At 41.7% G+C, this 13,421-nt stretch overlaps 1 protein-coding gene across 4 annotated transcripts in view; it reads right to left on the bottom strand.

Annotated features, from left to right (window-relative positions):
- Nucleotides 1-12,135, bottom strand: part of eps8a (EGFR pathway substrate 8a, signaling adaptor) — a 46,718-nt gene extending 34,583 nt beyond the window's left edge. For all 4 annotated transcript variants that reach the window (XM_072711313.1, XM_023817881.2, XM_023817882.2 and 1 more), the window contains exon 1: nt 11,906-12,135. The gene's annotated coding sequence lies outside the window, so the exon portion shown is untranslated. The remainder of the gene's footprint in view (nt 1-11,905) is intronic.
- Nucleotides 12,136-13,421: the final 1,286 nt, after the last annotated feature.

Genomic DNA, 13,421 nt, shown 5'->3' with positions numbered 1-13,421 from the left:
AGAATATTTAGTTAATTTGAAGGCAGGTGTAGAAAATAGTATTTTATGTTTACGGAATTCCATTTCCTTGGCAACAGTTTCCGAAGTCAGCATAAGACATTTTTAATTAAAATTTACAAGCTGTAATCCCTCTTTCCATATCACTACGAAAACAACCTGCCCAGACAAAGGTACATAATGCATTTTAATTATGGGATTTACCATTTTTTATAGTGCTATTAAATGCCAAAGATGCAGGATTCTGTTTGTTTATGCAAGGCTAGGCTGTCCATCGGTGAGACGTCCACCCACTGCAGAGGTGAGGAGAAACGTACAGGTCAGAGTTTAAAGGGGCCAGCCAGTGAGCTCTTAATCCTGAGGGCCACACTGTTAACATGGTTTTCCATTCACTGCCTTTGCGGACACTTTGTTTCATTTAATTTAATTTAAAAGGTTTTATCCATTCAGAAAGCTGCATGTTTTGCAGGAAAAATTCAAGTTTAGCACCTTGTTCAGAGAATCAGAAGCAGGGATACCTTTAGGGACTCAAACTGGAAACCTTAAAGAAAAAAAAACTTTTTCTTCAAGATTTTCAGAACATAAAGACCATGAAAGTGAGCCATACATACACAGCTGCTGTACATTTCCTAATATTTATTTTTCAGGGTTGGCAACACTGACCCATCTGGCGTGATATTCACGCTTTCAGACTCTCACGCTCACACCAAAAATCTTACGGCAAATCTATGTTATTCCATTAAAAACCTAAAATTAGTTACATCAACAGTGTTGGAGTAGTTTGCAAACCACAGAGACTATTTAAAAGGTAATAAAACTGTTACATACATATACATGTGTGTGTATGCGAGTGCAGACTTGTCTCAAATTGGAAAAACATCTTTAACAGAGACTTAACAAACTCTTTGAATTTGAGTTGAGTACATTTATAGAAGAGTTCTTAAATCATGAAGCCCAGAGTAAGGGATTGACTTGAGTATCCAGGAGCCTGTTTTATAACACCTGAGCCTCTAAAGACAATACGTTTTTTATGAAGTTCGACTGGATAATTACACAGCTGAAGTAAACACAGTATCTGCTCTGGCATCGTTACACCTGGTGACTGAGGTGCAATTCGGGAGCCAAATGTAACTAAAGCCGGCTGAACGCCTTTTGTCGTGAGTTCTGCACACCTGACCTGGACTGATATCCCTGCACACCTGACCTGGACTGATATCCCTGCACACCCGGCCTGGACTGATATCCCTGCACACCTGACCTGGACTGATATCCCTGCACACCCGGCCTGGACTGATATCCCTGCACACCTGACCTGGACTGATATCCCTGCACACCTGACCTGGACTGATATCCCTGCACACCTGACCTGGACTGATATCCCTGCACACCTGACCTGGACTGATATCCCTGCACACCCGGCCTGGACTGATATCCCTGCACACCTGACCTGGACTGATATCCCTGCACACCTCACAACAATCAGAGTCAGTCTCTTCATCTCAGCATCCATCTTCATTATACCCTCAGTGCTAATTAAACACAATGTGACCATATGACAAGTGCAAGCGATGGAAATGTCACCATAAAATCAGGCACAGTCTGTTAATTTTTACTGTGTGGTCAGTTGATGGCTTGGAGAGGATACTGGCAGAGTATTTCCCATGTGGATTCTGCTTTGCTAGAGCACTCCTTTAGGTTTCTTAGATTTTACTTAAAAAAATTACCAAATAACATCCTCTGTTAGCTACAGAGCCTGTTCTATAACACCTGAGTCTCTAAAGACAATACGTTTTTTATGAAGTTCGACTGGATAAAGAGAGAACTTTCATAAGCACCATGTTGTAGTTTTGACATGGGTTACGTCCCCAAATTACTGTAATCTCATGAGAGAACAAAGCCAGAGGTCAGACCAAAACAGATACAACCAGTAGTCTTCTCAAGAACACCCATCAGGATGCTGGGAATGACCACTCTCATACCCTACATGTCCCTGCTCTCTCATACCCTACATGTCCTTGCTCTCTGATACCCTACATGTCCCTGCTCTCTCATACCCTACATGTCCCTGCTCTCTGATACCCTACATGTCCCTGCTCTCTCATACCCTACATGTCCCTGCTCTCTGATACCCTACATGTCCCTGCTCTCTCATACCCTACATGTCCCTGCTCTCTCATACCCTACATGTCCCAGCTCTCTCATACCCTACATGTCCCAGCTCTCTCATACCCTACATGTCCCTGCTCTCTCATACCCTACATGTCCCTGCTCTCTCATACCCTACATGTCCCTGCTCTCTCATACCCTACATGTCCCTGCTCTCTCATACCCTACATGTCCCTGCTCTCTCATACCCTACATGTCCCTGCTCTCTCATACGCTACATGTCCCTACTCTCTCATACCCTACATGTCCCTGCTCTCTCATACCCTACATGTCCCTGCTCTCTGATACCCTACATGTCCCTGCTCTCTGATACCCTACATGTCCCTGCTCTCTCATACCCTACATGTCCCAGCTCTCTCATACCCTACATGTCCCTGCTCTCTCATACGCTACATGTCCCTACTCTCTCATACCCTACATGTCCCTGCTCTCTGATACCCTACATGTCCCTGCTCTCTCATACCCTACATGTCCCTGCTCTCTCATACCCTACATGTCCCAGCTCTCTCATACCCTACATGTCCCAGCTCTCTCATACCCTACATGTCCCTGCTCTCTCATACCCTACATGTCCCTGCTCTCTCATACCCTACATGTCCCTGCTCTCTCATACCCTACATGTCCCTGCTCTCTCATACCCTACATGTCCCTGCTCTCTCATACGCTACATGTCCCAGCTCTCTCATACCCTACATGTCCCTGCTCTCTCATACCCTACATGTCCCTGCTCTCTCATACCCTACATGTCCCTGCTCTCTCATACCCTACATGTCCCTGCTCTCTCATACGCTACATGTCCCTACTCTCTCATACCCTACATGTCCCTGCTCTCTCATACCCTACATGTCTCTGCTCTCTCATGCCCTACATGTCCCTGCTCTGGCTGGCTGTCCTGACAATTTTGATCCTAACCCACTAGGAAAGGTCTCCGTGATGGCAAAGTCATCACATGATATGAACAGCAACTGCAAAAATCTGGGATCGGTTTTTCACCACGAAATTTAAATGGCATCTCAGTCACTCTGTGTCTTACGGTTAGGGAACCAACACATGAATCTTTAAAAAGTGAAGAAACCCAAATCAGTCAAACACAATAACTGTACATAACCTGCATTGTAGCCTTCATGCTAAAATATATGTACATTTCATTAGGGTTAAATAACAAGTGGCTCCTTGCCCAGAAACACAGGGTTTATTCTGAGTATATTCACTGCTTTGTGGTCAATGGGTTTCTTCTCCACATACAAAATGTTTCCTAGGGACATATGACTAATCAGGCAGGTGACATGGACATGAAAACAAATCTAATCCTGTCTTGAGGGGTCCATTCATCTGGGGACAGGCGGTCATTTGGGAGCAGCCATTAGCATCAATGCAGTCACATCATCTGAAGATGGTTCCTGCATTATCACCACATTACGAATGCCATCCATGTTGATGGATGAAGTTCACACGGAAGCTCGCGTATTTAAATCTAATCGCGTATTTAAATCAAAATGTGAGGAACACAGCACATCCTCATTGTTTGAGTAACACAATTCACCAGCTTGGTGTAAGCCCCCCCCACGCAGCCCTGCATGTGTATGGGTGTGTCCCTCACACCATCCCACCTAAAGGCCAAGTTACTGTAAGTCACATGTAGGCTGGAAACCCAAAACTGCCCTCAGCATGTGTGAATTCGCCGACGAGTGCCCCGTACCCGGCCCACTGCTTGGCACACTAAGCTTCCAGAAATTCGCCAACTGAAAGTTAATGAAGGGGCAGATCAAATAAACCGATAATGTAATTCAGTTTCCATGAGGGCTTCTCCGAAGACAGCCAGCCAAGACAGGGAAAAAATATGCCATATTAATCACATATACAACTGAAGCACAGCACTAGTCATTGAAATGCTGAATTTTGCTGATGTTAAGCAGTTTTATTACCATCCATCAATGACCAATTTCATTACCATCCATCTGTCCACCTATTTCCAAATCATTTTCCAAATGATGGTTGCAAATATTCCTTTTATCAACCTTATTTACACAAAGATCACCATTGTTAAAATCACTGTTAGCCTATTAGGCTATTATGTTACATCAATCCTACTAATTCAATACTTCAATTTAAATAAAGAAACCAGAGAAACAGACAAGCCCTGTCTGCTACAGCAAAATAAGGAATTTTCACATCATCAAACAGCAACGGAAGACTCGTACGAGGACACCATCCGGTGCCCGTTTACACGGGTGATGGAATAGCAATGAGCATGTTTATCACAAAGCTGCAAAAAGCTACATAAAACAGTCAGGAGGACTTCCTTGTTGTTTCCGTGTCTCTGTTACAGATCTGCTCTCCTTACTATCCAACATACAACACCGCATATTCTGGACAAGTCACTGTCCTATCCTTCACTGGTACATTCAGGATTTAACACACTTTTCGTTTGTCACAGCACAGCAGATGCCGATGAAGAAACCACAGCGAGTCTGCCAGTAAGGGTACAGAGGTTCACCCACGGTTACCCTTTCAGTGTGGTTTCAACCGGCCCATAATCCCTTTCAGGCTTAGCTTTCTATAGAGCTATCCTACACTGACGTTAAGAGTAAGTTCTTTTCGGATGGAGAATATCCCATAAACACCTGTGCTGGTGCAATATCCTCTGGGAAGTCACATAGGAATCTTTCATCTCCTTCACAAAAAAGCAAGCTGGCCCAGGAGTGCAGCAAACAAATGATGTGAAATTTAACAGAAACATTCTTTATTTCCATTCTGAGATGTCCCTCACTGCCTCTCCTACATCCAGTGCCAAAATGTCCACCCTCAGGCCCCTAGTCTCCTGAGAATGGGAGCTTCACCACAGGAAGTGAAAACTTGCAGTTGTCCACCATGGCTGACTGGATAGCAGTGTTCCCTGCGCGTGATCTCCCCGTGTTCCCTCCTGTAGACCAAAATCCAGGCTGACCGGCCCTACTATGTGTATATGCTCAGCCATGGCCTAACACCCCATCCAGGGTGACCCTCATCCTCATGCCTAGGCAACCCTGACCAGCATAAATGCATGGAGGATGAATGGACTTAAACTCACACCCCAGGAGTAATGGCAGATGTGGCACCTTACTAATCGTCTGTAATCAGAGTGCTGCAGGAGTGACGTATTGGCCAGGTGACACCGAGCAGCACGTTTTCCTGCAAGGTGTCGGAACGGAAGAAAGTTAATTCATTTCAATTCAATTCAAAAAAACTTTATTTGTCCCCAAGGGGCAATTAAAGGCACACAGGGCAGTTGAACAAGAAAAACACAATGACGCAAAGTGCAACAGTATTTACAGTATTTAGAAGGTTCAGTGCAAAACTGCAGTTAATCAGGTAGATGTGAAATGAATAAATATGTAAAGGGGAAGGATTATTAGTGGGCATGGGGGGGGGGGGGGGTATGCACCATTAAGCAACCAGATTCACATTGTGAATGACTGCGAGTGGACTGAACTAAAGTGAAGAGGGGGTGGGGAAGACTGGAAGACTGCTCCAGGATGGCCGTTACGTAAATGGGAATCCGCACAGAAATAACAAACAGCTGTTAAGAAACGGGGTGTTTTCGGCTGCTGCGCTCATGTGGCGTGACTCAGAGCCATCGGTGCTGACCTACCTGCTCCGCAAAAAATAGACTTACTACCCTCTTGGCTGAATTTCCTCCTTAATTTGACAGTCAGAGTGTAACTGACTGAAGTGAAGGATTTATTAAAATGATTATGGCAGATACATAATTAGCAAAATACATAAAGCTCAATGTCCCTGTTACAACTATATTATTTGAAAAATTAGAGTTACGTTAAAAAGTATGTAACTGTTTAAGTCAACATAATTCTTGATTTGATATCCAATAGGATGGCTGCCGTTTCATTATTATTACGTTTCTAATTTAATTTTACAACAATTACATAAGCATAAACATAAATTGATGTGGCCATGGTATATTAAGTGTGAGCAAGCATAAACCATTTTTTATGATTTAGGTCTTTGGTGTTTTATGGGATATCATAGAAGCCTTTCCATGGAGTGATACAGTATGTATAGCTTTTTATAATGCATTACTATCCATTCTCACCTTCCATTTTCAGTTGTCATATGCAGGGTTGCAGGGATCTGGAGCCTATCCCAGAAACAACAGGCACAAGGCAGGAAAAAAGCCAGGATGTAGCAACAACTATGGACTATATGGTAAGTTTGGGCTGTGGGGGGAAACCAGAGCACCCAGAAGAAGTGCCACAACGACATGGTGAAAACATGCAAACTCCACACACCTGCCCCACCAGGCCTCCCCATAATACACTTAATTAAAAAACCACAACAAAGTATCCAACATTTGTTTTAATTCATTTTGGATACTTTCAACAGCATCATTTTTAGTTCATTTAGTTTTAGTTTTTTGTTTTAATCCCCACCTCATCTGTGAGTGTCGTCTGCTTTCCAAAGAAGTAACTGCTTTCAAAGTAATGATCTGCAAGAAAATCAGACAATGATTGTGTGCTGTGAGAGATCCCAGGAGTACAGAACCCAACTCTGGACACATCAGAGCTACAGATTAAAAGAGGGAGCTGCATCCACAGGATCAAACAAATTGATGCTAGGCTGATATGTCTGATTAACACTGGTGTGGGGGACGGGGGTCACTATTCGTCTGATATGTCTGATTAACACTGGTGTGGGGGACGGGGGTCACTATTCGTCTGATATGTCTGATTAACACTGGTGTGGGGGACGGGGGTCACTATTCGTCTGATATGTCTGATTAACACTGGTGTGGGGGACGGGGATCACTATTCGTCTGATATGTCTGATTAACACTGGTGTGGGGGACGGGGGTCACTATTCGTCTGATATGTCTGATTAACACTGGTGTGGGGGACGGGGGTCACTATTCGTCTGATATGTCTGATTAACACTGGTGTGGGGGACGGGGATCACTATTCGTCTGATATGTCTGATTAACACTGGTGTGGGGGACGGGGGTCACTATTCGTCTGATATGTCTGATTAACACTGGTGTGGGGGACGGGGGTCACTATTCGTCTGATATGTCTGATTAACACTGGTGTGGGGGACGGGGATCACTATTCATCTGATATGTCTGATTAACACTGGTGTGGGGGACGGGGGTCACTATTCGTCTGATATGTCTGATTAACACTGGTGTGGGGGACGGGGGTCACTATTCGTCTGATATGTCTGATTAACACTGGTGTGGGGGACGGGGATCACTATTCGTCTGATATGTCTGATTAACACTGGTGTGGGGGACGGGGGTCACTATTCGTCTGATATGTCTGATTAACACTGGTGTGGGGGACGGGGGTCACTATTCGTCTGATATGTCTGATTAACACTGGTGTGGGGGACGGGGGTCACTATTCGTCTGATATGTCTGATTAACACTGGTGTGGGGGATGGGGGTCACTATTCGTCTATCCAAGGAAAGTGTGTCAGGTGATATTAAGGATTTGAATACTTCATTCTTTTTTCTTTTTGCTGTCCTAGAGAACATGAATGTTTCTCATTTTTCCAATCTCAGTGACCCTGGACAGGAAGTCCAGCCCCAATTTCCCCTTGTGATCGCACAGCATTCAGAGAGTCGTGTCCCTACTGGTCTATGACTTTCTCAACATCTATGATTTTCTCAACATCAGCTCTGCTGATGCTTTTACTTCCTCCATCCCACCATTTGCTCTGCCACCGAGACCCCCCCCCCCTTTTACATCACCGTTAAAGGGGGAAACATCCCCGGAATATCAGTTATCACCTTTCCACCTTCCCACACAGGTCACCTTTCACATCATACTGGAATTGAATTAAAAAACAATTTCCATAACAACAGCTCAGCACAAAGTCAAAGCCGTCGCACTTATTTTGAGACATTACTAATTTCAAGTCACCCCTTTTGGTGGGCCACCTGTCAGTTTATCAATGTTGTTCTGAACTTAGAAAGCGTTTCAATCCTCAGAGTATCTCTGTTTATAAATGGAATCAATCTACATATGAAAGCAACTGCTAACAGAAAGGACTATTAAGAACTAGATACCTTTATGTTCTTGTCATTTCATTTGTATCATGTCCCTCATTTCATTCAGCACAAGCTCACATAAATGACATAAATGCTCTAATAGTACACGTAAGTTACAGGTTTATTTATTGTTAGTTACTGTAATGTTGCGCTGCTTTATTTGGTTAATCGTCCAGTCTGTGAAGAAGGCATTCAAGTAAGAATTGCATTGTAGTATGACTCATTTCCTGGCACGTACAATTTATATTAGGTCAGCGTTCACGGTTCGACTTCTGATATTCAGATCGAGTTCTAGGCCAAACTGGTTTGTTCGACTTTCAATAAATTCGAGTTCTAGTGAGTTCGAGAACCGAGGTACCACTGTAATAGCCTTTATATGTTTTCATGAGCATCACAATCTTTCTTGTGAACCATTGTATTTAACCCAAAATTTTTTTATATATAGTCTTTATAGCAATCCCTTTACAATACGAGTTGTCTGTAAGTCAAACGTTCTTAACCCGAGGACTGCCTGTATTACCAAACACTGGTTTGCACATGCCAAGCCACATGGTAGCTGTGAACCAGTTAGCTTCCAGTATCGAAGTCAGTGTAGAAGACTGAGGTAAATATGCTTTGAAATACATCTCTCGTAAGGAACAGGGCTGATCAGTTGGTGCTAATAAAGAACAGAGTTACGTTTCAGCACGATATCATTAAAAGGAGCTTTGCTGAGAAAATCCAAAAATACTCCAGCAGAATGCAGGAAGCCTTGCCAAAAGAACTTTCACATAAGGGTCGCGGTCACAAGGACATCCTCTGTTAACGGCATCTGGATACACACAGATGCAGTCCTTAACCCTTCTGGAATTGAATCATTCCACAGAAGAACATGAGGGGTTCACACTCTCTTCCTAAAAGGAGTCAAACAGGATTCACAGAAGTATCAGAGATGCCTAAAGAATGAACTATTGTAAAGTAAAAGCAAATATTTAACAAAAAGCTGGAAATATGGTGTAACACATTAGGATAATCTCTGAATTTTAGATTTATATTCATTTTCCCTCATCATTTTGTGTACAGTGACACTACAATCTACAAACAGGCATTCATGTACAGAACATGACTACCCTACTCATAAGATTTCCGTTACAGATTATAAAGTGTAACCCTTACATCCTGAAATGAGAGCACTTTCTGCTGCTGGAAACAAATCACCGCTCTTCAACGTACTAAGCTACCTCACTCCACATAAAAAAACCACAAAGCAATAAGTCTATTGATGAAGGATACTCATAGCTTTATGATCAACTCAAAGACACCTATGGATCAAAGAGGATTTCCTTAACAAATGTGTAGAAAGTTTTTCATGCTAATGGATTAGCCTGTTGAAAAGATTTGTGCAATCAGCACTGAAAATTGGTAGAAAGCAAACTTATGCACCAAAACAAAACAGTCATGTAGGTAACATTAGGAACAAGGAAAATGTCTAAATCCATTGACTTATAATTTAGTTAAAAAAAAAAGAAAAAACATTATATAAAATGTTTTTTTTCCAAGTTATCAATCATGACACTTTGCCGTTTGACCAATCCAGATACAGAAAAAAGGTTATTGTAGCCCATTACATTAAAGCTTTGATTGATTTTATCTACCAAGACTTATATATGTTTAACACAGATCGGCGCATGGTTTTGCATGGGGAAAAAAAAACAACCAAGACTACATACAGCAAAAAAATAAGATGATTAGCTGATCCTTTTGTGGAACATTTCTGAAGTATTGTAGTGACAGACTTATTATCCTGGGGCAAGACATTTCAATAGGCATGGATACCGCACAGATGACATCACTGTTGCTATGGAACCAATGGCCAGAACAAAAACACACTGAAAACTACATGGCTGACTCTCCGACAAGCTCAACATCAGCCACGCTACACGAGAGAGACTACACCACTTCATTTAACACATTTGAGGGAAGAAACGTATTATTGCATTTGATCATTGTACAATCATTTTTCCCTTTTAACATTAACATCAATGATATTCTAATAGTATATCAATAAATGCAAAGTATTCTGGCCTTTTTCCAAAAGCCAGCTTTATTCAAGAACAGAATTTTCTCCAGAAACCATAACTAAAGTATTTCTCAGATGTGTGTCATCCATCTCCCGTTTATGTATCCATTATTCCAAGACATTTTTTTCTTGGGACAAGCATGAAGTTATGCAAATTTTATAGCTTTAGCAGCTCACTGGTCATGTTCAAATTGTGCAGTGCATATGGCACGCCGCTGCAGCATGTTTCATCTGTTCTTTCTCTCCATCTTCGGGGAAAATGACATGAAGTAACGCCGCAAGATCTCAGGAAGCCGCAGGTGAGAGCAGCAGCTGCTAGACGGCAACAGGATCCCGTGTCACACTGAGCTCTCGCACAGTTTGGTCCCAGAAATTCAGGACACATGAACAAAACTCTTAAGGCTCAAAAAATAATAATAATTAAAAAAAAAAAAAACACGAACACTGGAGGAGTCAAATGAACCAAAACTATAACACGTCCAACAAGATCAGAAAATCTGTCGCTAACTAATTACAATAATACTGTAGGTCTATATTGTGCAAAAATGAAACCAAAGACACCAATGACTTCTGAATAAACTTCAACAAGTTACAACATGGGCTGATGGCTGATGGTGTCACATCAGATATTTTTGTACAAAAATCAAACAAGGATTATCCCGCAACCCATGAATAAACAATGACCGGCAAGGGAAATACAATTAATATTAATTGTCCATTCAAGTGTGTTTAAACAGCATCAATTATATATTCATGACTGGCACACAAACCAAACAGCATACAATTCATCAAAACCGGCTTCATTTTAAAGTCGTTTTTATTTTTATTGTTTTTTGTGTAAACAAAAACAGTCTTTACAGGCTACATGAACCTATTTTATTCTAAACAGACATTAATCCTAATCATACAGTAATCCCACCCCTCAACTGGCTTGTAATACTACCTAATTTCAGTACACGTACACACACACAAATCCCGATAGCTCTGCGCTTTTCAGTTACGTAAAATCTGCCAGCAAGGTGTTTTATAATTAATGTTGCAGTTATTTATTCTGTTGTTATTATCTGCGTGTTGCATTGCGCTATTTGTCGGCTGTCCCCGGTCATTTCGGAGGCGCGGGGAGGCGCAGCAGAGCCGCCGGTCTCCTTCGTTACGGTACCCGACGCGGGCACAGGTGCGGTGTTACCCGCACGGCTCCGGCATGAAACCCAACTCGTTTACCGTAAATATCTGTCTCTGACCTGCCTGTTGATGATACATTCGAATACTGCAGTACCTTTAATCTTTGACATTAAACTGTGAAGGGTTTACATTAACCGTAAGCTTACGATTCAACAATACGCTACGCAGAATACTAATATCACACGGACTACATCCATGTAATCTAGTATGAAATGCAAAGTGAACCAGGCAATTATATATAAATGGTTCATTCGCCTGGCGAAAGTCACCTCCCGGCACCTACTAGATTTTAATTTTATTTTTTATTTTTTTAATATATATATTCTTTTACCGTATGTAATATTAATGGCATCCAAAAGTTATATAATTATTTTGGCATAAATAAATGCTATGTAAAAATAGCTACGAAAAATGCACTCAGCAAAGAAATAAAAAGAAAAATAAAAGAAAGCACTTACCGGTGAATACGAATAGACTTTAGAGCTATGCTTGGCAGGTGCTATAGCATAGTACGGGTTTTATTTCGCATGAAGGTGCTCGTATTGTAACGTGAAAGCCCAGGTGTAATCTACATAATCCACAGGGGACTGTAGCCGGGAAGTGCACTAAGTGTGCATGAGTTGGATGCGGTGTAACAACCCGACGCGCCTCTGCAGATAGTATTTTGTGACGCTTTTTCCTTCCAAAGGTCCGCCTCACCTCACCCATTAATGGCAATGAAATGCACACGCCCCCTGGCGGCATCATTTAACCGCATCGATGTTGCCTGAAGAGTAAACTATTAAGACCTCATTTGGATCAGTTACAAATGATAGCATGTTCGATATGATTTTTATGACAGTCATACGCATTAGTGGCTGATATTATGGCTGAAATATTTTTCCAAAAAAGGGCAGTATGGTGGTGCGGTGGTTAGTACTGTTGCTTCAAACTTCTGGGACCAGTATTCAAGTCTCTGCCTTAGTTCCATGTATTTGGAGTTTGCATATTCTCCCCATGTAATTGTGGGGTATACTCTTGTTTCCCATATTTTTCCAATATAGTCTTTTTTACACTGCAGAAAAGCTTGCAATTAGTTTAATCTGAAAATCAATTTTAATCTCATTTTATTTGTTAATTCAGCCATGCATTTGTGTAAGTGTATAGGCCACACTTTCTTGTTTGCGCTTTGTTGACGGAGCAGTAGGTGTTCCTGAAACCACAAATAGCCACACAGTGTGAACATGCGTCATTGGAATGCTCTGGAACACTGATCACTGATCCTATTGCATTTAGGGTGATGGGCCTGTAGCACCTGAGACATGATATCTACCTCCATTCTCTCTTCTGAGGTCCACTCCTGGTTCTTCATAATTCTCAGATAAGATCTCTATTTCTCAGTCTTACTGACCTGACCTGCTCAAGAGGGTAGGAGGACCACGTCTCAAACACGTGTGAAAACTACAGTATGTAATTTATAAAAGAAAAACGACTGCATTTATTCAGTTGCATAATTTTTTTGGTGTGCAAAATACTTTGTAAGATATATTAGTAACCAACCTTGACCCATTTTGCCTCTAGAACTGATTTTTCACTTTTTCTAAAACATTTCACATATGGTCCACCATAGGCTGGAATATTTGCTTGATCGCGTAAGTTCATGTAGGCTCAGAGAATTTCATAGTTTCTTGCTGTAAACTACCACAGGTTTTTCTGAAACAGCAGATTTCTTGATAAGCAGACTACAAATCTGCAAACTGCTTCTTTAATTATTTTCTGAGGAAATTGGAAATGCAATCTCTATGAAATTCTACCATTATTCTACCTGCCATTAAGGGTTTACTATATTTTCACTGATTCAATATGAAAATCTTTAGTAGTAGTGCTGGAATTTACAAAGATAACATATTTAACGTTTGTTTAAAATAATAATAGCAGCAGAAAGTGGGCCACTGCAGAAATGCAAAAGCACAAAATAGAGGTTTTAGGATATTG

Source organism: Paramormyrops kingsleyae, chromosome 1, assembly GCF_048594095.1.
Source record: "Paramormyrops kingsleyae isolate MSU_618 chromosome 1, PKINGS_0.4, whole genome shotgun sequence".
Taxonomy (NCBI): Eukaryota; Metazoa; Chordata; class Actinopteri; order Osteoglossiformes; family Mormyridae; genus Paramormyrops; species Paramormyrops kingsleyae.
This window is presented reverse-complemented; position numbering and strand designations above follow the sequence as displayed.